This window comes from Haliotis rubra, unplaced genomic scaffold (assembly GCF_003918875.1).
Source record: "Haliotis rubra isolate DU_JTF1 unplaced genomic scaffold, ASM391887v1 Scf942, whole genome shotgun sequence".
NCBI classification, from domain to species: Eukaryota; Metazoa; Mollusca; class Gastropoda; order Lepetellida; family Haliotidae; genus Haliotis; species Haliotis rubra.
This window is the reverse complement of record NW_025767682.1, coordinates 137,902-151,688: the sequence shown is the minus strand read 5'-3', so window position 1 is coordinate 151,688 and position 13,787 is coordinate 137,902.

Genomic DNA, 13,787 nt, shown 5'->3' with positions numbered 1-13,787 from the left:
TGAATTAATACGTTGCGTGTCCAACCGGTATCGGTAGGAGAAGGGTATGGGCAGACAGACAGATATATTTCCGAACAGACAGACGGACAGACATATTTCCGAACAGACAGACTGGCAGGTCAGTAAAGTTTATCATTAGATTTTACTTCATGATAGTGGAAATCAAGAGATACAGTACGTAAACATGTCTATAGTAGTGACGCCCACTTTGTCAGCGTCCATTCATGGAAGTCAGTGTTTGTCTGAGCAGACATACCCACAAGCAACAGGTATATAATCATCTTCCTATGGCTGCACAAACATGTAAACCTTAAAGACGTTGAAAACATTCCATTTAGTGTTCAATGTCGTAGAGGTTCATTCCATATAACATAAAGTAACGTGCTCAACAATGCCGTTGGGAGAAGGTGCCGCACTGGCATTGTTTAGCTGTAAAGAAGAGGTTCCCAGAGCGTGCTGGTCTAACAAAGTCAGCCGACTGAATGTATCTGAATACTTCTCTAACCTCACTAACCTACTAAAGTTTCCAACATTGTCTTTTAAACCTTCAACTTTCAAAAAAAGTTAAATGTCAATCATGTAAACCTTATGTACATATTATGTGCCTAATTAATAACCACTTTCCGTTATCATAACAACTCATTATTCGAAATTCATGTGTATCATGTATGATATTAATAACTATTATATTTTCCTGATGCCAGGTGTTCGCCGGGGCCAAAAGGGGAGCGTATCGACAGGTGCAATAAGCCAATGCTCACCAGCACGGGAACATGTTGTGCACGTTAAATTAAGAAATTGCAACAGACATAATGGGTAAAATTGGAAATGTGTCCATAATTATGTTAAACTTAATGTTGTGATAGAGTATCCCTGTCCTTCTGACGGCTGTGATCTTTATTGGTTAAGAAGAAGACAGATCGCCTTTGAAACGTGAAACCGGTAGAATGAGAACGCCGAACAAGTCATGCAGGAGGATTGAGCAATAACACACAGCCGTAAAACGTTATTTGTGATTGTCATTTGGAAATTCGTATAATGTTCTGTGGTGTGATCACATATCCCGTCTCTATTTCCCGCTTGGAATGACGTCAGTGGCATCTATAGCGTCATTTGTCGTATATAAATAAAGTATTTCACTTGAGAGAAAGCGGTTTCGAAACACTGAATTAGACATTCCAATCTCTCCTCTTTGATTACAGACTGACTTCGTCCATCGTTAACGGACTTCTGAAAAAACTAGATACGGACACTCAGGATAGATGTTGAACACATGGACAGATGTCCGACATGGAACACCTCCGGATTACGGAAAGTGTTCACCAGGTGTGTCCCCGTCTCGGTGATCCGTCACGAGCACACCTGAAACCTATGGTCACTGCTGGTCAAATCATATTAACTGCGTCCCCTAGAAGTATCAGGATCCTGTGATAGTAGGTTCGAATCCTAGATGCGTCCTGGTTTTAATTATTGTGTTATCTTTACCTTATCCAAATTGGGTTTCACTAAACTTATAAGACCTCGATCAGTTTATTGTTTTCGTTCACTCGCTCACTCACTCACTCACAGGACAGGAACATTTGATTCAATGAGTTCTTCAATCTCGGATAAATAGACTAGGGCCGATTCTGGAAAAAGGCTCAAATAAAAAAATGTTGAGGCTTGGTATCGTATTTTATCGTGATCAGCACCCTTTAAATAGGTAAAATAGCCTGGATACCGAATCCTACTAAAAACTGCCTCTTGCATTACTTTTATCCACATTCGGTCCTAGTCTAAAACGTCAGTTGAAACAATGAACCCCGATAATCGGGCTGACAAAAGACAAAACGTCCGGATACACATGTTTCCGGAATCATGAGTTCGGGGTTTACTGACCGTGGTATAGAGTCATGCCTGTGCAATGTGAATACTGTAGTGTATGAAAAATAATGGTTCATTATTCAAATATTACAGGGAAATATTTACAGAGAAGTCAAAAATCCTTTGTCACATGTCTGTTGCCCTAGGTATTTCCTTCCTGTGTTACGATCTGAGGCAGTTGACGTGGGGTCATTGGCCTAGCTGGGCGATCCATCCTTTGAAGGATGATGACCTTCACAATGGTTTACATTCAGAGGCTGCAGTCGACAACGACACAGGAATACAGCCCACAGACATAAGGAACATTGCTTTCTAGTTAACCATACCAGCCCGGAATAATCAAACACCATATGGTAGCGGTGTGTGGAATATATCCGGAAAAAAATCATGGTTTAAAATACACGACACGAATCATGTGTCATGCCGAGATTTATTATTATACATGTACCGGTGTATATCTGAAACGTTAAAGGCCCTGTCCATGCATGACAGATAATCGACAACGTATGCGTGTAAACACAACAAATTCTGTTCCAATAATAATTCTTGTAGCCCTGGCAGACAGAGCTGTTCTCGTGGATCGTCACGAGAGTTATTTCCCCTGGGGAGAGCTCTTCAGACGCGAAGTTGTATCCACAGCCACGAGCAGGGTGTGGCGTCCAGATGGCGGAGACGGGCACGCAGGAAATACCGCAATGAACTGGCCCCCGTTGTACGCAGATACATTTTCTTTTGTGTATTTATATTTAGAATTCCCATCTTAACACCACTTAAATCTGGTTCTTCAAATCAATACGTTTCTCGTATCACTGTCACACCTAACTGATGACCCCAAATGTTCGTGATAATGTTGGACAATACGCGCAACGAAAAAATAATATTCTTTTCCCTCGTATGTTTATTACCATGGATACTGCTCATCCTCATCACTTTACGACTTCACAGTTGAACGTGATATGAACCGCCCACGTCAGACACTCAATACCTTGACATTTCGACTTGTGAATGGAGAATCAGCTTGGTTTGTTTTGATGTGAACAAGTTGATCTGCTTCTGTCTGTCTAGATCTGTTTCAGTGTGCTTTGTACATTCATTGAAGTACCATCAACCTTAACAAACGCGTTCTGAAAAATACAATCCGGATTATTTAATGTCCGGATTGATAAATTACTGGTACGTTATTTTCAAACCACTAATCATGTGAAAAGCCAATTTTCCGTTAAACTCAGTTGTACAGCGAGTCGGTCACGTGATGATGTACTTCCGGCATATGAGCAGTAATCTCCATTTGTATTTATGTCTGCGAGATGTACATACTTTGTAAATGTTGTTTCTAGATAAACGTTATTTCTATACTTTTCAGCTTGTGTACATAATTTAACACAACCATTACGACACCGATAATCACTTAAACTTTCTCGCCTCGAGTCGGTAACTGAGAAAATATTAACTTTGATGTGTCCACTTGCTGAGTGGCAGGATCACTGCGCCTGTGATGGGAGGCCTGGAGCCATATGTCGCTGTATACCTGCAGCCGGAAACAGCCTCACACCGGCGAGAACATCCGCCGTGGAAATAATTCACAGACAGGAAGTCGGGATTTCTACTGCCGGTCTTTTTTCCGCTGCAGGTGAAAAGCCGGGAAGGCTTCCTCCCCTAGAAGGTGGTGGTGTGTTGTGGTGATCTCTCGTCATGCCTACATAAACATATACATGCATACAGGGCAACCTCGGGAAATCTAGACTTACTTCATCAAGGGAAACCTCAGGAAGTCTAGACTTACTTCATTAAGTGCAACCTCAGGAAATCTAGACTTACTTTATCAAGCGAAACCTCAGGATGTGTAGACTTACTTCACCAAGGGCAACCTCAGGAAGGTTGACCTACTTCATCAAGGGCAACCACAGGAAATCTGGACCTACTTCATCAAGGGCAACCACAGGAAGTCTGGACTTATTTCATCAAGGGCAACCTCAGGAAATCTGGACCTACTTCATCAAGGGCAACCACAGGAAGTCTGGACCTACTTCATCAAGGGCAACCACAGGAAGTCTGGACTTATTTCATCAAGGACAACCTCAGGAAGTCTGGACTTACTTCATCAAGGGCAACCTCAGGAAGTCTGGACTTACTTCATCAAGGGCAACCTCAGGAAGTCTGGACTTACTTCATCAAGGACTATAACATTGCTGAAAGGGCTGTCGGGAGAGGAGATAACATGTTCCAGGAACTGTGAAACAGACAATACCTGTATATCACTTAAGCAATTGCTTGATAACGGTGTTAGTACCTTCACCGAGACGTCGCACTCATTGCAATAAAAAAAGTTGACTATCCAAACTTGGTTTTCCTTTATACCGGTAGGTAGAACGTCCCTTCTCAATACAGTAGGCATGCAAGGCGCAGGGAGTGTGTCGTGTTGACTTGACTTGTTTAACTCAAATATTTATCATCTATTATCACAGCCTTGGCTTGCTTAGATCGTGTTGATGAAGGATTGCAGGGGTCAATATCCTGTACTTGGCTTGACACGATCAGTTTTCATGGCTTGTGCTGTACCCCGGAACCAGTACCCGCCATACAGGTCAACACACACTGTAGGCCTTCCTGGAGAAAACACTCCCATGTGAAGAGACAACTACATGAACAGACCGACATCAGACTGACCTCATGTAAATATGGCAGGTTCGAGTATCCATACATTAGGTAGTAATTACGTTTACAGTTGCACGGTATATGACCGTGTTGCCATAGAATTATGAGGTTAAGTACATTGTCACTTACATTAAACAATAAGAACATAGTAATAGTTACGTTGAATACTTTAGAATTTTATATCTTTAAAAATGAATTCCATAGTTCTGCACAGTAAGCATGTTTGGTGTTTTTTTTCAGTTTAACCTACACTAGCAGACTGAAAGGTACAGATCAGCTGGTACTTGGGACACAAGCGTCGTATGTCTTAAAGGGGCAAATGATTTCACTGAAATTATCAAAAAGGACCCAATTCAAAAAGGAATGTACATGGGTCTATTGAAAAGATTTAATAATGGCGCCCGCTCTGTATTCTGGGTTTTAGGTTTCCTTAAAGACAAATCATAAATCGAGAAAGAAACTGAATTCCCTAACGCCCATATAAAGCCATCGACTATCTTCCGCAGTCGTGAAGCCCGTTCAAACAGAAAGTAATATTTTAAAACTAAGACATGTTTGCTTTACCACATCGCCCCAACGACAGCCGACGTCACGACAACGTCACGGAGACGTGTCCTCCGCATCAACTTCCACAACGGCAATTCCCAAACCAATGCTTTCAGTCCTATCTACAAACCCTTAAACAGTTACAGTCTCAGGCAACACAAGATTCTTTAAGGAATTCTTCAACCAGCAACGTTAATCTTCAATGCTCGTGTTTTGTTGAATGCCGCTTGGATATGGTGTGTTGCCAAATATAACAGGGGGACGGATTTGTAGAGATCGATGCTCATGATATCAATCACAGAATTGTCTGATAGAGACTTGATGACATACAGACCCAGTCATATAACGGGAACAGTGCCGAGCGGCGTTAAACAACAAGCAAACAAACAAACAAACCGGTTTGCGACAACTCTGCACTTTGTCCTTCCAGCGTTGTTGCTCTAAATCGATGTTTGATGTTTGGTTCGGTGTAGGACTGTTTGGTGCTGCCCTTAGCTGGCCATGCTGTACCTGGCTGGCCCCGCGGCTGACCTTGAAACTATCGGTGACGCCATAAGCCTGGCATACCATTCATTGAGAAGGTTGTAAATGTCAAGAGAAACAAACGTCACACCAACGCCCCCTAGGTCTGTGTCATTGTTTCAAATCAGGGGTGCAAATAGTCGCCGAGTTCATGGTTCAGAGAAGCTGGTGTATATAAACAACATCGCCTCGACTTCACCTCGCTTCCAGAAACAAAAGCCATGTATTTATTGTTTGTGTTTTTGTTGAAGTACAACCTAGGGTTGGCTGTTGTTCCTGAGTTGACTCCAGCCGTGTGTACCCACTTCAGACATACATTTGAATGTGAGCATTGGGAGGGGATTTTCCTGACAGCGGAATGAAAGTTAGTTTAAAACACGACCCAGTGCTAGGCGACGCGTACACTAGTACCCCGCATGCTGAGGGCGGTACACCCGTATATCTACTGATAGATATCAACCAAAACCAGCTTATATTAGAATGCCACGCCGGGACATCATCCATAGAAAATGAAATTCTGAGCAGAGCATTTTATGGTGCAGCAAAAGATTTGACAGAATATATACGAGTGAGTCTAATCAATTAAATGATTTCTATGCTCCAAACGTACGTAGGTGTTTGTACTGTTAATGCTGTGCCTGCTAGTTATAACAATAATAAATATAATATGTGTCACATTTGTTTCTAAAAGGCATTGCCTACTCATTAATGGAGTTATTGTATCGTCTGGTCTTGTAACTCTGGTCCTGTAAAAGGATAGGTATCAGTCACCCACGTTTCTTCCATTCTGACGATTTCTCTGGAAGGGGTACCATCCGGAATCAATGGGATTCCACTGTCATTGGAAGAATCCGTGTCTATCTATCCAATATTTACACTGGTGAACCAGTATCTACACGGATGAACCAGTATCTACACGGATGAACCAGTATCAACACGGATGAACCAGTATCACACGGATGAACCTGTATCAACACGGATGAACCAGTATCTACACGGATGAACCAGTATCACACGGATGAACCTGTATCAACACGGATGAACCAGTATCTACACGGATGAACCAGTATCAACACGGATGAACCAGTATCTACACGGATGAACCAGTATCAACACGGATGAACCAGTATCAACACGGATGAACCAGTATCTACACGGATGAACCAGTATCAACACGGATGAACCAGTATCAACACGGATGAACCAGTATTTACACGGATGAACCAGTATATGTATGGATGACTTGGATACGTAGATTACCACTCATGACGTCAAACAACAGAAGTGCGAATGAGAAAAAAATGTCGGAGGTTCCCAGCCGCTGTCGTTCACATGGAAATGTATAATTCCTGCCAAGACTCATGGTTGTCGAAATATGGTGAGGAAACATAGCATCCTGTGTTGGTAATTAGCGGCAAATGTGGGGAGCGAGATCTGCTTCCGCAGATGTGGAGTAACTGTCAATCTCAGCCATCCGGTTAACAGCCTTACACTGATCACGTGCCATGTGCGCGTTAACACTACCACCGGAAGTGATATATTGTAGGATAAACGGCACGACTTTAAGCCAAACTGTCAATGAACCAGATCGCTGTGTACGTTCAGTGGGGGGTTTACATATGGCTATGTAATCGCCCGGCGTTAGGATCGGTATTTAAGATATTTCAAAACATTCTGAAACTATTTCGGTCAAGCATCATTTCGTTAGGGATAACTTACTTCAGGACTGAATTGTGTTTAGATGAGAGATAAACAGCGACAAACAGTGTTTGTGTATTTTTGTGATATTTCTTCAATTCTGCGATGTTTTGAGGTATGCTATATGACTATACTGTCGCTATAACACTACTGCTCAGCTTGAGGGTGAAGTGTGCACGTTATCGAATGTGTTGATTATCATTTCGTTTATAAATTTGTGCCAAGATTTAGATAATCGAAAGACATTTAGCGTAATATTAGACATTCCGCACCCGGTCAGTCAAATCACCTCAAAGTTTCAGTGATCTGCGGAAAACAATTATTGATGACCAAGGTGGTCCGTGCTAGGAATCAACAACATGATGCCACATGGACCAGTTGCCCACAACCATGCCCACCTTAACCCTGCCATTGGCCCAAGTACTGCTACATCGTACACAGTGTAGTCTTCCTGTACGAGCTCTACACTTCAGGTAGTACACACTAACAAGTGTGTGTGTGTGTGCGTGCGTGCGTGCGTGCGTGCGTGCGTGTGCCTTTGTGTCTGTCTGTGTGATATCACAACCTATACAAAATTGGTCCAGAGAGGGCTACAACTCGGGCTTTATGTCGTTACACGTGGGTACATGTAAATATAAGCAGTGAAACCAAAGAGGTGTATAACTCAAGATACAAACGTTAGGAGCTATTTAATTACATCATTCAGTCAGCATTCTAGTCTTTGTTCACGGGAGATCTTTCTGGAAGAATCGTAGTTACAGTTGACCATTTATAATTGTAAAACAGATTGCAGTCGAGTGACATGTGACGTGACGGTATTCCATTCACCAGCGCTGTCAGCGAGTTGCAATCACGCCTCGCCCTAGGAATCAACACACGTGCAGGTGCACAACGTGGTGAATAGCTTAATGTCTGTGTCACTGTGATTCCCAGAAGTGGTGGGCAGTTACGCAACCACCGAGTAATGATTTGTGACAAAATGTCACGTGCACACGCATGATCTAAACACTCGTAAGCTATTCATCAGTTGCAGACACAACAGACACAACAGACACACATTCATAAGCTTCACACTAACCAGCCACACACTACAGACACCTCCCCCATGATAGATAGATAGATAGATAGATAGATACATAGATACATAGATACATACATACATAGATACATAGATAGATATTCTTCATTTCCTCCATAAAATGAAGATTACATTTGTATGATAAACACCAGTACAGTAAAGGTTCTAACTATTAGTACTTATATTATACAGTAATATTCAATTGTGAAAGAACTGAAGGTATTTACTGCGAACAGAGAAGCTAATCATTACCATCAGTTCTGACCAAACAATAATCCAATAACATCCTTACAGTGGTCAGGTATACCTCGGAGGAAGAATGACAGGAATACATCATCGTCTTCCATCCACATTTTAACAAAAATGTCTATGTCAAGAATGTCACAGATTATTTCAAATAGAGAATTCCTTTCTACTAAGTTGTACTGGCATGACCTAAAAACATGTTTCATAATGTCGTGAGCAACTGTACCACATAGACATTCCTTTGATTCTATTGGAGTTGCACCAAGCCTTATAATTCTCGCAATGTCAGTGAAGTTCTGAGGTCGCTCTAAAGCGAGTATCCATAGTCTATGTTCTCGTCCTGATCTTATTGTTAGATATCTGGAGAGAGACAACCTTGTCTGTAGTACATTTACCAACTGCATTTGATTCGGCATTCAGAGTACATACATAAGCTACACACCTCTGCTACAGACACTAGTTAAACACTAGCTATAGACGGTTACAGCTAGACACATCAGCTACACGCGGCTACACATAAGGCATAAGGCACAACACACACACACACACACACACACACACACACACACACAGAGAGAGAGAGGTATGTGTGGTTATTCGTGTTTTCAACGCGCCGTGGCGACTGCAATACAATTCCTCCTTCAGCAGGCAAGAGTTATCGAACCTTATTACATAGGTAGGAAACTATTTAAGGCCACCTCACAGTGATGTTAGGAGTTCTCACAGTGATGTTAGGAGTTCCCACGGCCGGAACAGGTGTGCGGAGATAAGGATCCTGTCTGACGTGCCATGCCACTCTCCCGAGAAAAGTCAAATATTCTGAAAAATAATAGCCAGAAAAGATTTGAGGGCTGGAAGTGGTGGACTGTCAGGTTGTATTGCTGCGCGATCTGTTCGGACGAAACTTGTAAAGCAGAATGGAAGCTTCTTTTATTGGATGGGTTTTTTTTCGAAAGCAATTTCTGGTTGTAATGAATTACGTACAGACGTTAGACTGTTGTGTGCAGGGGAACCGGGGGCATCTTACAGTGTTGATACCATGGTTCGTCCTGAGAGAGTTGATAGTCTCAAGAAAAACACATTCTGTTTGTTTGGAAGGGCGACAATATTCGACCCAAGTTCCCCTTGTTCTGCTGATGTGTTGGCTTGAAATAATGTAATGCCATTATTTGGCAAATTGTTTGTGAAAGTGTCAAAGTCTGTAAGAGACCGTTATGCTGAATCTGATATGTTTACATCACAGAAGTATAGCATCACTTATTTTGTAATATGTATTTTCAACCCGCGTCTCACGTGTTCCCACAGGCCCGGTTTTGACTTCTTCTGTGACTCCTCAGTAAACAAACCACGAGGGTTTCCATGATTGCACGGGTAATATCTCCACGTGGGGCTTCGCAGCATCAAGCTGTAGCATGGGCACACAATCAAGTGCAAGCAAAAAGGTATCAAAAGATTGTTATCGCAAGGGTCGTGTTCGGAAAAGAAAACATTGCAATTACGTGCTAACTCCGTTCAAGATATGCGGGTCCATGTCACTTGGCAGGACCGGACCGAGGGGTAATTAGGCTCCCACGTGATTTGATTGTGGAGATCTAAGGACACACAAAGTAGGCCAGTTGTACGGCCTAAAACAAAGCTCCAAGTCGCTTTACTCAACCTGCTTATCTTATAATCAACTGCACTGGTCCTTCCCTTCTATTGTCAGTCTTTTCCCTGTCACGTCGCTCTACCTCGACACACAGCTAGACTTTATTCTGTTGTGCTCGACCCCCTTTCAATACATCCGCAATGCATCCCTCTACACCCCTCTGCACCGATTTACACCCCTCTACCCCCCTCTGCACCGATCTACATCCCTCTACACCACTCTGCACCGATCTACATCCCTCTACACCACTCTACACCGATCTACATCCCTCTACACCACTCTACACCGATCAACATCCCTCTACACCACTCTACATCCCTCTACACCACTCTGCATCCCTTTATACAACCCCTAGTCTGTCTCACAGTCCCTGAATCACATTAATTTCCCTACTGCCAAGCCCTCTCTGCAGTGCTAAAGCCCTAAATAAAGCAAGTCTAGATTTCCTCAGGTTCAGGTTCTGAATCTCTGGTCTCCCTAGGGCTCCTTTTCAATATAAATGGCCTTGTTTGTTACTATAAAAATTATATATATTCAGAGACTAAGCCTTAGTCTATACAACCCCCTACATTCTGTACAACGACGTACCCAACTACATCAGGGATCTGTGTCTGCTGTTTTGTCTTTCGTGAAGAAGTGGTTCTAACAGATCAAAGTTTGGAACAAAACACATACAAGCACCATCTGCGGCCATGTGCACACCCTCACCCACCCTCCCAGCCCCTATCCCCACCCCCACCCCCCTCCCACCCTCCTAGCCCCTATCCCCCCACCCCCACCCACCCTCTCCCAGCCCCCCATCCCCCACCCCCTTCACCCATACCTCCCAGCCCCACCCGCCCCCCACCACCCCACCAACACCCATCCCAACCCATACCACCCCACCACCCACCCCACCCACCCTACCACCCCCACACCACACACCTTTTTCACCAATGGGTCCAGACCGACGACCAGCGTTTCCACGTCCCCACCGAGTCCCCCGAAAGATCTCACACTGCCACAACCAATTCACAAATACGCTCATTGATCTATTCCTCCAAGTGTGTATGACTGTTGATGCCCCATGGTATCTGTGAGTGTTCTGTCCCAAATACCTTCTTTCTCAACCACATCAAACGATTATACAGCAACTTTTACATCTGTTTGAGCCCCGATCTTCGATGTCTTGTGGTCTATCCAGGGAGTCAGCCAGAACTCTTCATTCATAGAACAAACCCAGTGTGTCACTTTGTTGTTAGATTGTCCTAAACTGGAGGAGCGCAGGTAAACACACAAACAAACAAAGACATGTTAGCCGACATAGCTCCTCCTTGTTTGAGAACATCGCTAGCCGACATAGCTCCTCCTTGTTTGAGAACATCGCTAGCCGACATAACCCCTCCTTGTTTGAGAACATCGCTAGCCGACATAGCTCCTCCTTGTTTGACAACATCGCTAGCCAACATAACTCTTCCTTGTTTGACAACATCGCTAGCCGACATAACTCCTCCTTGTTTGAGAACATCGCTAGCCGACATAACCCCTCCTTGTTTGAGAACATCGCTAGCCGACATAACTCCTCCTTGTTTGAGAACATCGCTAGCCAACATAACTCTTCCTTGTTTGAGAACATCGCTAGCCGACATAGCTCCTCCTTGTTTGAGAACATCGCTAGCCGACATAACTCCTCCTTGTTTGAGAACATCGCTAGCCGACATAACCCCTCCTTGTTTGAGAACATCGCTAGCCGACATAACTCCTCCTTGTTTGAGAACATCGCTAGCCGACATAGCTCCTCCTTGTTTGAGAACATCGCTAGCCGACATAACTCCTCCTTGTTTGAGAACATCGCTTGTAGGCAGTCCGGTTCAACAGACATTTCAAGTTCAGGGTCGCTACCTGAGACGTTACTTCCTGCTGTGACCCAGCAGCCGGACCGTGGTAAACGTCACGTGTTAGCAAAACAGATAACAGTGGAGCGTGGTTAGTTTAGTGTATAGGCGTGTGATCACCACTCCGTAGACTGTGGTTCGATTCCCATGTATTCACATGTATTGCGTTGTAGAACGTTTCAGTTTAGCCAGCACACCATATGTATTGATTGTGTTGCAACATGTTCCAGTTCAACCAACACAACATATGTATATTGTGTTGCAACATGTTCCCGTTCAACCAACACAACATATGTATATTGTGTTGCAACATGTTCCCGTTCAACCAACACAACATACGATTGTGTTGCAACATCTTCCCGTTCAACCAACACAACATATGTATATTGTGTTGTAACATGTTCCCGTTCAACCAACACAGCATATGATTGTGTTGCAACATGTTCCCGTTCAACCAACACAACATATGTATTGATTGTGTTGCAACATATTCCCGTTCAACCAACACAACATATGTATATTGCGTTGCAACATGTTCCCGTTCAACCAACACAACATATGTATATTGTGTTGTAACATGTTCCCAACATATTCCCGTTCAACCAACACAACATATGATTGTGTTGCAACATGTTCCCGTTCAACCAACACAACATATGTATATTGTGTTGCAACATGTTCCCGTTCAACCAACACAACATATGATTGTGTTCTAAAATGTTCCCGTTCAACCAGCACAACGTATGTATATTGTGTTGCAACATGTTCCCGTTCAACCAGCACAACATATGTATTGTGTTGCAACAAGTATCCGTTGAACCAACACAACATATGTATTGTGTTGTAACATGTTCCCGTTCAACCAACACAACATATGTATTGTTTTGTAACATGTTCCCGTTCAACCAACACAACGTATGTATTGTGTTGCAACATGTTCCCGTTCAACCAGCACAACGTATGTATATTGTGTTGCAACATGTTCCCGTTCAACCAACACAACATATGTATTGTGTTGTAACATGTTCCCGTTCAACCAACACAACATATGTTGGTCATTTTCAAAATTGGTAGGATTTTCTGTCCGTTCCAAATTAAAAAACGATCTGTGAGTTTAAAAGGATTTTATGTTCTAGAAAACATATTTAGATGTTTACTAGTCAGTAAATGTGGTATATCATTAGTTTTGTCTTTTTGAAATTTATACTTAACCACATTTTTGGGTCAAAATTTGCAGATTTGCTCCGTCCGGAGGTGACGGTCCTAATATCAATGTTCACAAATAATGTAAATATAAATGCAAATAAACAAATTAATTCATATGATGCCAATTAGGATTGATCAAGCATACTCAGACTGCATTTATTTATTTTTTAACTTAAAAAAGTTTTCTTCTACAAATTGTCACATGCTTGTCCTGTGATTCTGTGTCCTGACCGTTACCAGTGTTTGAATTTCCTGCAATAATATCTCCCTGGAGCTGGATTGTAATACTACTTCCTGTGTCTGTTTGAGCTAGCCCCTGTGGATGTGACAGCAGATGAAATAAAGTGATTCAATACATTTTGAAGAAAATTGACACCATCAAATAAGTATAAATGTTATGTGTCAACCTTAATTGTCCAGACCGTTACCAATGTATTTTGTGTCAAATATG